The sequence below is a fragment of the Acinonyx jubatus genome, chromosome B3 (genome assembly GCF_027475565.1).
Source record: "Acinonyx jubatus isolate Ajub_Pintada_27869175 chromosome B3, VMU_Ajub_asm_v1.0, whole genome shotgun sequence".
NCBI lineage: Eukaryota > Metazoa > Chordata > Mammalia > Carnivora > Felidae > Acinonyx > Acinonyx jubatus.
In genome coordinates this window covers 107,806,843-107,819,805 of record NC_069386.1, presented here as the reverse complement: position 1 = coordinate 107,819,805, position 12,963 = coordinate 107,806,843, and the positions used below count along the sequence as shown (strand labels likewise).

General features: G+C 38.9%; 1 protein-coding gene across 6 annotated transcripts in view; it reads left to right on the top strand.

Moving 5' to 3' along the window:
* The window catches only part of WDR89 (WD repeat domain 89), a 38,080-nt gene that overhangs the window by 3,268 nt on the left and 21,849 nt on the right, over positions 1-12,963 (top strand). For 3 of the 6 annotated variants that reach the window (XM_015068128.3, XM_053224545.1, XM_015068129.3), the window contains one exon: positions 9,246-9,316. The exons of 1 other annotated variant lie outside the window; for it this stretch is intronic. The gene's annotated coding sequence lies outside the window, so the exon portion shown is untranslated. Of the gene's footprint in view, positions 1-9,245; positions 9,368-12,963 lie in introns of those variants that run through there. 2 more of the 6 variants (XM_027065876.2, XM_053224546.1) reach the window with 2 other exon arrangements.

Below are 12,963 nucleotides of genomic sequence, written 5' to 3'. Positions count from 1 at the left end.
ACTCTGATACAAAGTGACACCTAATGTCTAGTTGTGTGCCTCACTAGTGATCTGCTGATGAATTAGTCTCTGCTATGATACTTAGTCAGCTGCTTAAGATTTGTTCTCAGCCCGCAGCGTTTAGTTTCTTCACCCTGTGAGCTCTCCATGGCAGCCACATGTCTCTAGACCTTATTGGACAAAGTACTTTTTAAGCTGGCCCCATACCAATGCTATCATAGGTCCGCAGGAAAAAGCTTCGTATCCTTTGCCCTGACAAAGTCTAGATGTACAGACCAATAACCATGTAATGCAGCCATTTTCTTTTGTTCTCTGAGTAGGTAGCCAGCCACAGTCTTAGACTTTGCCAAGTGTGGATTCTATATCCATAGTCTACAGGGGACCAGATCAAGATCTGAGTTTGAGCTACTCATGCTTGGGTAAAATGGGAACAAGGAGAGAATTCCACAATACTTTTTCACAAATAACTTCTAAAGAAATTCTTTTTTAAGCGTTTTCACTTTGGTGATTTTATTCCCTGTAAATGGACGTCAAGCTAGTGGTTGCAAAACTAGTTTTAGGTCATCTTCTTTGCGAGTCCAATGCGTGTCACCTGACTTAGGGATGTGAGGGTATAGTATACAGTTTATAGGCTAGAAAAAAAAATTTTTAATGTCTATTTTTGAAGAAGACAGAGAGAGACAGAGTGTGGTCAGGGAGGGTCAGAGAGAGGGAGACACAGAATGTGAAATTGGCCCAGGCTCTGAGTTGTCAGCACAGAGCCCGACTTAAGACCAGAACTCACAAACTATGAGATCATGACCTGAGCTGAAGTCGGATGCCCCAGGCACGTAGGCTATGAAATTTTTATTTTTTGTACAAAGTACAGTTTATTGGGCATTTTCCTGATGACTAATTATGTAACTGATGTTTTAAAAAATTCTCCCAGTAGGGCACTGAGTGACTCAGTCGGTTAAGCATCCAACTTCGTCATGATCTCATGGTTCATGAGTTCGAACCCTACATTGGGCTCTCTGCTGTTAGCACAGAGCCCACTTTGGATCCTCTGTCCCTCTGTCTCTGCCCCTCCCCCATTTGTACTATCTCTCTCTCTCTCTCTCTCTCAAAAATAAAAAGAATTAAAAGAGAATTATCCCAGTAATCCATTTTAAGTAATTTCACTTGTTGAATGTTCCTATTTGGTTCCCCCGCCCTTTCTGTGCCTTGGTTTGGTAATAATCAAATCTAGGTGAACTATCTTTGAAACTGATCATCTCTGGGAAGCTAGCATTTCTCAGAAAATAAAAACTTCCTTGGGTTTCCCAATCATCAAACAGAATCATTTGATTTTATAAGTTGCCTTATTTGGTGTAGAAGAAACTTAAATGATTGAGGTAAATGGTGGTTAGAAGTGATTTTTGTTTTTTACTCTTGAAAAATAGTACTATTTCAGGGTCACATTATTTCCCATTTAAGCATTTAAAATTGGATTCACTTAGTGTTTTTTTATTACGTTTTTTATTTTAATTCCAGTATAGTTAACAGTGTTCTATTAGTTTCAGTGTACAGTGTGCTGATTCAACAATTCTATACCCGGTGCTCATCACGATACGTATGTGGATTTATCTAACTTTAAATGCAGATTTTTTTTCTTGGATTTCAAGTCCATTTTGGCTGAGTTAACTGGTTCATCATTTCAGCTAGATATACTGTACATCATAAAACAAGATCTTTAGGAAAACTCTTACATTTTAAGGATCATAACCTTCATTATGTGCTCTTTATTATTTTCCAAATTTTCTTGCCTAAGCATTAATTGTCATGAAACAACTTGAAAAGCATAAGCATAAAGTTGTTGGCAGCATGATGTGATAGAAGAAGCACATGGAGTCAGACATCTTTCTATTGGGGTGCCTGAGGGGCTCAGTCGATTAAGTGTCTGACTTCGGCTCAGGTCATGATCTCACGGTTCGTGATTTCGAGCCCTGCATTGGGCTGTCTGCTGTCAGCACAGAGCTCACTTCAGATCCTCTCTCCCCCTCTCTTTCTGCCCCTCCCCATCTCTCTCTCTCTCTCTCTCTCTCTCTCTCTCTCTCTCTCTCTCAAAATAAATAAATAAACTGAAAAAAAAAAAAAAAAAGCTCTGGGGCACTCTGGGTGGCTCAGTCAGTTAAGCGTCCAACTTCAGCTCAGGTTGTGATCTCACAGTTTGTGGGTTCGAGCCCTGCGTTGGGTTCTGTGCTGACAGCTCGGAGCCTGGAGCCGGTTTCAGATTCTTTGTTTCCCTTTCTCTTTCTGCCCCTTTCCCACTCACGCTCTGTCTCCCTCTCTCAAAAATAAATAAACATTAAAAATTAAAAAAAAAAGAAAGAAAAAGCTCTTTTTATCTAGAGCATACAAAATGTTTAACTTTGCTGAACTTTAATTTACTTATTTGTAAGTATAATACTACTACTTGTCTTACTTAAACTCTCACAATTGTGACAATCTCATGAAATGACAAATACTATAGTCCTTCGCAAAATGTGATTCTTTTATTAAGATCATATTAAGTATTTACTGTACTTTTTTTAAGTAGGCTCTATTCCCAACATGGAGCCCAACATAGGACTTGACCTCACGACCCTGAAATCAAGGCCTGAGATCAAGAGTTGGACTTAGCTGACTGAGCCACCTAGATGCCCTCTGTTGTACTTTTAAAGGGTTCAAATTTATCATTAATTCTGTTGTGAGCTCCACTAGCTCATGTGATTTTTTTTTTTTTTTTTAGAGCTCTACCACAGTTTTTTTGCCTCTTCATATGTTGAATGGACCAAGAAATGATAAAAATCCTGTTGAGCAAGTCTCTTAAGTTAATGTTAACGAATATTAGTCTCCAAATGTCATTTGCTAACAATATCATTTCATAGGAAATTTTTTTAATATTTATTTTTTTATTTTTGAGAGAGAGAGAGGGAGAGAGTACATGCATGCGAGCAGGGGAGGGACAGAGAGAGAGGAAGACAGGATCCAAAGTGGGCTCTGTGCTAACAGCAGAGAGCCCAGTGCAGGCCTCAAACTCATGAACCATGAGATCATGACCTGAGCCAAAGTCAGATACCTAACCAACTGAGCCACAGGTATCCCAGTCTCACATGAAAATTAAAAGAAACCTCTTCTTTCAAAGACTAGTAAGCTTAGTGTGCCATTATAACTAAAACTGATAATTTATATTACTTCATTTATCATGTCAGTTAATATTTATTTTACATTTTCCTTAGTGTTAGTGTGGATGCCGAGATAGGTGATGACTCTATTCTCTTTGTGGGCATTCTTCGTGATCATTGTTATGATTACTTTTTATTGTCTTTTAAAAAAAAATTTTCACCATTTCTTGAATTATAGCAGAGCTAGCGGTTAAGAGCACAGATTTTTAAACCAAACTGCCTGAATTGAGCACTGACTGCAATTAGTAGCTCTATAATCTCGGGCTGTTTACATGTAACCCTTCTGCGTTTCAGTTATCTGTCCATGAAATGGGATAATTGCAAGTACTTCATAGGCTGTTCTGAGAATTACATGAGTAAATATTTGTGCAGTGCTTAAAACAGTGCCTGACAAACCCTATTAAATATCTTTCTCTGATTTTATTCCATATCATTCATCAAGTAGGAATGTGAAATAATAGCTAGGAGAGAAAAAGCTCTAGGTCAAGGCTTATGTGTTAAATTTACTATATCTTATAGCATATATAGATTTTAAATCCTTTTTTAAGCTTGTAGAAGTACTTGGAAATTTGCATGTCCAGACAACTAAAAGTTATGCTGAACTTCACATCATTTGATACTGCTTTTTATCTTAAATTTTTGCTGGTATTAAGACTTTCCACATGTGTATGCTTTAAACATTTTAACTGTATGTTGCTTGGTTATATAAATGATATTGATCCATTTGGTGCAGATGAGAATTATAATAACAACCTTACATTTGAGTGGCCATTTAAAAATGCTTTGTAGACCATGTCTTTTATATCATTTGGGGGTCAGCGTAAGAAAGCATTTAAGAGTGTGGGCTCTAAAATCAGATTTCAGTTCCAGTCCCTGCTATGCATTTGTGAACCATGTGATCTTTGGCAAATCACCTGCTGTTTCTAAGCCCCACTTTCCTAATTATGGGTAAATAAGGTACTTACTGTATAGGGCTGTCCCCAGGATTAAATGAGATATAATGCATAGAAAGCATTCAGAATAGCACCTTGGATACAACAAGAGTTCAATATATCTTAGTTACTATTAATATCGTTGATGGATACAAAAGAGCCAGTAAGAAGAATAAGTGGAAGTGTGAGAAAACCAAGATGCAGAATAGATTCAGTGATTTACTAAAGGTCATGTGCAAAAAAAAACCCCCCCAAAACAAAACAAACAAAAACATGCTCCCTCACTTCCAGTGCAGGTCTTTTCCCATAACCCCTTTTCAGCTCACTCATATCAACCAAGTTCACCACAAAGACATGTTCCTTTATTTCCCACTGTGTTTCCAATTCTTGGCCACTTGTCAGGATATTTTCATCTTGGTTCTTATTCAATTAGAGTCTTTCCCTTTCTTCGTGAATCCTTCAGCCCTGTGTTACTTGGGCTTTTAAGTTGTTACCATGCATGACAGGCATCTATTTTCAGGAAAGGAAGAAAGGAGATATTGAAGCTAAAGTTTTCGTAATGGTTAGGTTTTTTAAACTTGTGATTCCATTAGCCTATCATTTATTTGTATTTAACGTAGCACTGAATTATTTTTACAGAGCTACTTTATTCCCTGTAAATTCTCCCCTCTTTTTTCCCCCTAAGATTGTAAAATCAAATTGAACTTTTTCTTAGGAATTAAGAAAGGAGTTTGAGAATCACACAAATCCCTTGAGCCATTCTAAAAATAGGAAGAATACAATTTATGAATCATTGGGTTATTTTGGAAATCTTGAATGATTAAAATGTGGATGTATCTCTTTTTGGCATCAAAAACGTATGTATATAAGCAAAGCACATAGTATTTACTGCATTATTCTGGAAATTTGAGATAATTTGATCCTATAACTCATTTCGTGCAAGAATAGCATTTTGAACATAGTTTAATTCCAGAATTTGGGTATGTAAGAATATCTATTAAATTACATTCACACCAGCAGGTGTTTATTGAATGCTTTCTGCTTCTAGGGTACTATGTGCGATGGTAAAGTGATGTTCCCAAATCCCAAGCCTTTTCTTAGCTTCCTCAGTTCTCCCTTCATGGTGTTTTCTGTAACTTTATAGGTTGAGATGAATTGATCTCAAAGCTGTGGTTATGGGTATCATGGATGTCAGTGTTGATACTGTTTGATTTATTTCTTTTTCTTTATTTCTTTGCTTTCTCCAGAAAAGGGATGGCTGCCTCTGTGGCTTGTGTGTGTGTGTGTGTGTGTGTGTGTGTGTGTGTGCGCGCGTGCATCCTACCTTTGTTGTTGTTTTACATATCTGTGTAGTTCCTTATCCTTGCCTCTTTGTCCTCTATGGAGTGTGTTTTGTGTGTGTTTGTATTTTTATATACCTCTCACAGGAAGTAGGACTTTGTGAGGTAGGCTATAGAGTTAGCCTCAGGCTGGTAGAGGATTGATACTAGAGAATTGGAAAACATGGTTCATGTCCTTAAGAGATATATACTCTATAGTAGACAGAAACGAATATAAATATGTAAAACAGCTAGGGATAAATAACACTTCAATATATTTGGTATGCGATTACTGCTATGTAAATAACAGACAATATTTTGGCATTCAGAGTAAGTATAAACCTACTTTAGGTTAAGAAAAATGTACTGGTAGAATCTGAGCTTGATCTTGAAGCATGGGTATGACCTAGATAACTCAAGAAAACAATATAGGATTCTTGGAGAGAATGGCAACCTTTTTTGCAGTTTTATTATTGTAGGGAAGATATTTTACCCGTTAAAATACTGATATGTCTGGGGCTGCTGTAAAATACAGCATGGGATTCACAAGTTCAAACGACTGCAGCCCATGCAAAAACAAAAGAATGTATATGTCACTTTATAAAAATTAAGTAGTTTTATGTACTTAAAAAATGTTTGTGGCATCGCATGTTTACTTTTATTTTCCACTTTGTGTCAGGCTGAATGTCAGTGTTTTTTACAACATGAAAATAATTTCTAAGAACAGCGTTTTTTTATATGATCTTACTCTCATAGGAAGTAAAATTTGTCCTATTCTTGCCATCTTTTTCCAGGAATTAGAGGTTAAATTGAGTATTTCCTGTCCTGTGTGTGTGTCAGGGGTGTAGAGAAAACATATTTCAGTTGCAGATGAGGGGTAATGAAAACTGGATAAAAAATGGAGGATAATGGCAGGGTGAACAGTGATGAGATAGATGTGAAGGGCGATTTTCAAGGGAGGTTTTTTTAGTTCCTTGAGTCTTGTCCTGTGACTTTCTTTAATCAAAGATGATTCTGTGATGTTGGGCCTAGGTGGCTGAGAATACCATATCGTTAACAGAGATGAAGAATACAGGTGTTTGAGTTATATTTTGGGTATATTCATTTATTTTTTCTTTAATTTTTTTTCAACGTTTATTTATTTTTGGGACAGAGAGAGACAGAGCATGAACGGGGGAGGGGCAGAGAGAGAGGGAGACACAGAATCGGAAACAGGCTCCAGGCTCTGAGCCATCAGCCCAGAGCCTGACGCGGGGCTCGAACTGCCAGACCGCGAGATCATGACCTGGCTGAAGTCGGACGCTTAACCGACTGCGCCACCCAGGCGCCCCTATTTTGGGTATATTTAACTTGGAGTTTTGGCAGCATGTTCAGGGGTAGAGGTCTGGGCAAACATTAGAGCTATGGGGTTGGAATTTTGGAGAGAGATCAGGGTTGAAGATAAAATCCAGGAGTTCACATAGAGGTGATAATTTATGTTGCATGGGGAAGAGAGGAAAGAACAAGTAAGGAAAATTCAGTCTCACTTGTCATGATTAACAACAGAAATTTGAATAATTACTAATAAGTTATAGCATCTTTCTCTTTAGACTGTAGCTAAGTCCTGAATGATAAATATTTTTTTCCGTTCTCTAATTTTTGGACCTCTTGCTAGAGGGCAGTAGTAGTTAATTCCAAGGGCAAGGAAGGCAAGTATTAAAAGAGTTTGATGGCTTAAGTCTAAGCTAAACATATTCCTGTGTTTCCTAAACTTACATTCGACAGTACATTATTTTCAGTCCTTTTTATCCTTCACGTCAGATCTGTTAAGTGTGAAATTTTTTTTCTCTTAATATCCGGCTTTTGCAGGATGGTTCAAGAATTATGCCTTTTGTTGGTTATCTCTGATATCAGGATCTTTCAACATGTTCAGAAGAGAGGAAATGAGTTTAGAATTTAACTACATTCTGATCTTCCCACGATATGGCACAATGTAGTTAGGAAATCTCATCTGTTCTACTGTAACTTTACACAAGTACAAGACTATAAATAGTTATGTTCAGGGTTTTGCCATTATTTTGATTTCATTTCAGCAGATCCCTTTTGGACATTCACCCAATTTGGAGTATTAAATAGTGAATCTACCTTAAAATGTAAAGGAAAGTGTCAATCTATAAATATTTATAAGATATTGTCTGATTGTGTGAGATACATTGACATGATTGTAAGATATCCAGTGTCGGAATAACACTGGTTAACAGTGGAAACTTAAAGAATTATTAATATGTTAAAGTATCTTTCTGTTTGGAGACTTTTTTGGGGAACATTTCATTTTGTGAATTCACCTTAGAAGTATCTAGTCTTTCTCACTCTCCTGCCCCGTGTGTGCACATGCGCACGCACGCCCGTATGTGTATGCATTTTCACTTCAATCTCAGTTGTCATGATTAACAGCAGGGGTGTGTGTGTATTTGTTTACTTATACATAGTAGAATTTATATCTGATAGTGTACTCTGCAGGTTTGTTATTTGACACTATTGTATTTCTTTGAAATTTTCTTCTAGGGGAGCCTGGGTAGCTCAGTCGGTTGAGCGTCCGACTTCAGCTCAGGTCACGATCTCACGGTCCGTGAGTTCGAGCCCCGTGTCGGGCTCTGGGCTGATGGCTCAGAGCCTGGAGCCTGCTTCCAATTCTGTGTCTCCCTCTCTCTGCCCCTCCCCCGTTCATGCTCCGTCTCTCTCTGTCTCAAAAATAAATAAATGAAAAAAATTTTTTTTTCTTCTAGGTCACTTACTGGTCTTCTTCTGTATCAGGCATCATTCTGAGCATTTAGGATGTAGTAATTAAGTTATTCTTTTTAACAACCCTCTGAGGTTGCAACTGTTACCCCTGTTTGAAGAATAGGAAGCTGAAAGACATGTCTTGTGACACCAGGATTTGAACCTGGGCATATACCCATTCTTTTAAACTACCATGCAAGGCCTATTTCTCTAAGCCTCAGTCTCCTAGTCTAAAAAGCAGTAATAAACAGACCTAGCTTTTAGGGTTTTGGGTAGGGTTAAATGAAGCAATGCATATGAAGAGGCCGATGCTGGATCTAGATATTAATGATCAGTTACTATTAGCTGTTGGTTGGCCACTTTTCTGATTTTCCTCTGGTGCTTTTGTTCTTTGTCTCCCTTGTAGTTTATTCTTCGTCGGCCCGTTCTTTAAACAATGGTATTCTAGAGTTCCACTTTTGACCTGCTGTTTTATAGCATTCTGCATAATTTCCCTTCAGAAGGTTTATCCACTTTCCTAGTTTTTAACTACTGCCTACTACCTGTAATCTGATGACCCAATTCCATACATTTCCGCCAAGCTATAGCCTGTTGTAGCCAAATGTCTGCTGTGCATCCACCTTTGGGCATCCCCACGTGTCCCTTGCGCTTGATGTAGATAAAACTGGAAAATTTTTAATGTAAAATGGAACTGAAGGATACGAAGTGGAGAACCTCACACATGCACCCGCAGAAAATGGAACTCAAAAGACTGAGACTGACTTCTCACAAATAATCTGATTTATAGAGGGTTGAAATTTATCCTCTGACCAATGAGCATCCACCAAGAATGTCTTCCATCTTCAAGCCAGTGAACTTGCTGCTTGGCCCCTTGCTGGTCTTTCCCCTCTTACACTCCTTGCCCATAAAAGCAACCCAAGTAAAACCTTCAGCGGACTCCTACAGCTCGCTGACGTTTGAATGTCCCAAGTTGTAGTTCCTCTACTATTCCTGAATAAACTCCATTTCTGGCAACTCGACTTTGCCTTAGTTTATCTCTCTTCTCTTAGGTAGACATTACATGGTATCAAAGTGAGATCTGAAGAAGGTGATCACCAGGAACACCAACCTCCAGAAATAAGTGAGTTTCCTGCACTTGAGCCCTTTGCACTCATAGCTTGTACAAGTCAAGGTAACTTTCAGTTTGGTAAGTTTCCTCTCAGGTCTTGAGCTGCCTCCTTTGGTGGAGCTCTCTCACTTTATTTGGGATCTGGAGAAGGGCGGATTGTCCTTCTGGTATGTACTCTTATTTCTGATAATGGGATCCCAGTCATCTGAGTTTTCTAAGGGTGGCCCCCCCTTGGGGAACCCTCGCTGGTTTTATGTTAAAAAATTACAGCCCTTCCTCACACATGTTTGACTAAATCAGTTTTACTAAGGACAACCTAGAACTCCAGTGACCATTATGTGGAAACTTTGATCTCCCCAAACTTATTTTTCTCTGAACTGATTTAGAAGACCATGTTTACAATACTAAACAATCCAAGCGGGATGGTTATTTTAATTGGTATCTGGAAGCTTCCAAATGTGTTCAGGATTCTAAAATTGCTTCCTTACAAAATACTGTTGCTAAATTAAAGCAAATAAATAACTAACAATGTGTAAGAAGAAAACACCAGAGGCCTGTTCCTGCTGCTAACCAAGGTCTTTCCTAACCTTACTATTCTACCTCCTCTATCTTCCTGTTTGCCTTCTCTTAACCCTTTACCCTCTCTCTAAACTTCCTTTCTTTCCTATTATTGAAACCTCATCCACTGATCTCATTAAAACCTTCCCTTTCAAAATTAAACCTGAGGATTCTAAACCACCCCAGATTTCCTACACTCCATGGACAAAGGCCAAAGTTAGGACTATAAGAATTTTCCCAAGGTAACTGGGGTCTCCATGCATTTGTTGAGGAATTCATTATTGAAAGTATAACTCGCCAAACTGCTCTTCCATTTCTTATCAGTTAGCCCACATGCGTATCAGAGAAGGTCAAAGTGTAGCAATGGATTAAAACTGCTGTTTGGGGAAATCCCAAACAATCTCTAGAGTTTAAACTAAGTCAACCACCAACCCTTTTATATGATCAGGCTTGCAGACTGGACAAAAGGCCACATGAAGCCATTCCTAGGGCCTTCCCCAAACCCGTGGACTGGAACAAAATTCAGGCACACACTCAAAAGCCTACTAAATCTGTCCATGACTAATAAAGCAGACTCTACATCATTTTTTAAAATTCTGGACTTTCCATAGATGTTGAATCCACGCTGGTGGCTTTTAATTCCATGTTTGTGAATGGCCCAAACAAGGACTTCTTCTTGTTGCTCAAAAGAACCCATATAGAACGGGAGACAGTGTGCATCCCTGACTTTGTCAATCTGGCTAATCAATTACTTGCACCCTAGAGGATGACACCAGAAAAAAAGACAACTAATATTTTGAGTCTTTACCTTGGAAAGGTAACTTCCAAGGTTTCCAGTATGGAAACTCCAAAGCCATCTTCTAGAACTGTGTCATTACTGCAAAAAACCTGGCCATTGGAAAACAGATTGCTAGAAATGGACTCAGGAGCTACACTATCAGTAGCTACACTGAAAGAGTACACTACAATTAAAGAGTCTTCCTCTAAAATATGTATGCTCACCCAGGGGGCGCCTGGGTGGCTCAGTTGGTTAAGCGTCTGACTTCGGCGCAGGTCATGATCTCACGGTTCGTGAGTTCAAGCCCTGCATCAGGCTCTGTGCTGACAGCTCGGAGCCTGGAGCCTGCTTCAGATTCAGAGCTAGCCCCCTCCCTAGCTCACGCTTGCTCTCTCTCTCTCTCTCTGTCAAAAATAAATAAACTTAAGAAAAATCAAAATAATTAAAATATGTATGCTCAGTGAGGGTCTTTTGTTTTTTAAATTTTTTTAACATTTATTCATTTTTTTGAGAGTCAGAGACAGTGCAAGCAGGGGAGGGGCAGAGAGAGAGGGAGACACGGAATCTGAAGCAGGCTCCAGGCTCTGAGCTGTTAGCACACAGCCTGAATCGGGACTCGAACCCATGAACTGTGAAGTCATGACCTGAGCTGAAGTCAGACGCTTAACTGACTGAGCCACCCAGGTGCCCCAGATAGTGGGGGTCTTAAATAAACCACAATGTGTGCCTATTTCTAAGCCCATATGTTTTTGTCTGGGACTTTGGCAAGTTGAGCTACCCATTTCTCCTCAATGATTTAGTTTCCACACATTAGAAGGAGATTTTCTGGAGAAATCTAATGTTGCCATTTTTTTTCTCTCAAAAGGGAAATAACCATTGAGTTTGAATCCCAACACTTAGGAAAATTCCATCCTCTTTGCCCTTCCTTGCACTCTACAAGCCAAGGAAATCTAAACTTCAGACTCGTCCCCGCTGTTAAACCTGGTAACCCCCACTTTTTGGGCAAAATCGTTAACAGATGTAGGCAGAGTTCATATTGCCCCTCCCATTAAGATCCAGATTGACCCCTCAAAAAACTCTCCCAGCAAAAAAAACAATATCCTATAAATAAAGCTTACAGGGCATAAGGCTTATTACAGAGGATGGTAAGTCTCAAGGACTCGTTATCCTTTGCACCAGTCCTCGTAATACCCTATTTTGCCTGCAAAAAATCGAGTGGCTGAGGATGGAGATTTGTCTAAGACCTAGGGCAATAAATAACATTCTAAGTCCCTGTCTCCCCGTCATCCTTAATCTCCACATGCTATTGGTATCCATTCCTACTAGAAGCATTTTTTTTTTAACTTCGATTGACTTATGCAATGGATTTTAAAAGATCCTTGTTGGTAGGGATAATTAATATCTTTTTGCCTTTACCTGGGAAGGATAACTGTATTCCTAGACAGTCATGCCTCAGGGCTTCACTGAGAGTCTATCTTCTCACAAGTTTTAGAAGCTGACTTAAATGACAAAATTCTCTGAAGGCTCCATTACTACAATATGTGGACGATTTGCTTTTTTGCTTGCCCTTCCAATGCTCCTCACAAAAAGAGAGTGTTTACGTGTTGAAAATCTTAGCCATTGAAGGACATAGGGTCTCAAAGGAAAAATTACAATTTTTCCAAACTGAGGTTTGATATTTAGGACATTTAATCTCATAACAGGGACTGTACCTAGTTTAAAGGTTTCAAGACATTTTCAACTTTCCAAACCCTAAAGGCAAATGTCACTTACAGGTTTTTTTTTGGGCTGGCTGGCTATTGTCATAATTGGACCCCAAATTTCTCCTTGTTGGTTCATTAAGGAGTATTCCACATATACCCCATTGTTTGGGATGACCAAGATAGTTTGATCTTTAAGACCTTGAAGGAAAGCTTAATAAATCCCCCTGCCCTTGGATACACAAATTATCAGCTACCCTCTTTCCTTTTTGTATATGAGAGAGAAGGGAATGCCCTTAAAGTACTTACCCAAAAACGCAGGGGCTATCACTGACATCTGAGTTACTACACCCAAAAATTAGATTCATTTCCCTGAAGACACCCACCACACCTTACTTACCTACTACTGCCGCTTTAGTTAAAGCTACCAAAGAGATAGTTATGGGATCCTCTTTGACCATCTTTGTACCCTGGTCTGTCAGGACACTCTCACATTCACACCACACTTAACACCTTTCAGCAAACTATCTCACCTCCTGTGAAATCTTCATATGCACTGTCCCCCATATCACTCTTGTTCAAAAAGCAGAAGTTTTAAATTTCAATTAACAAGTTTTTCTTTT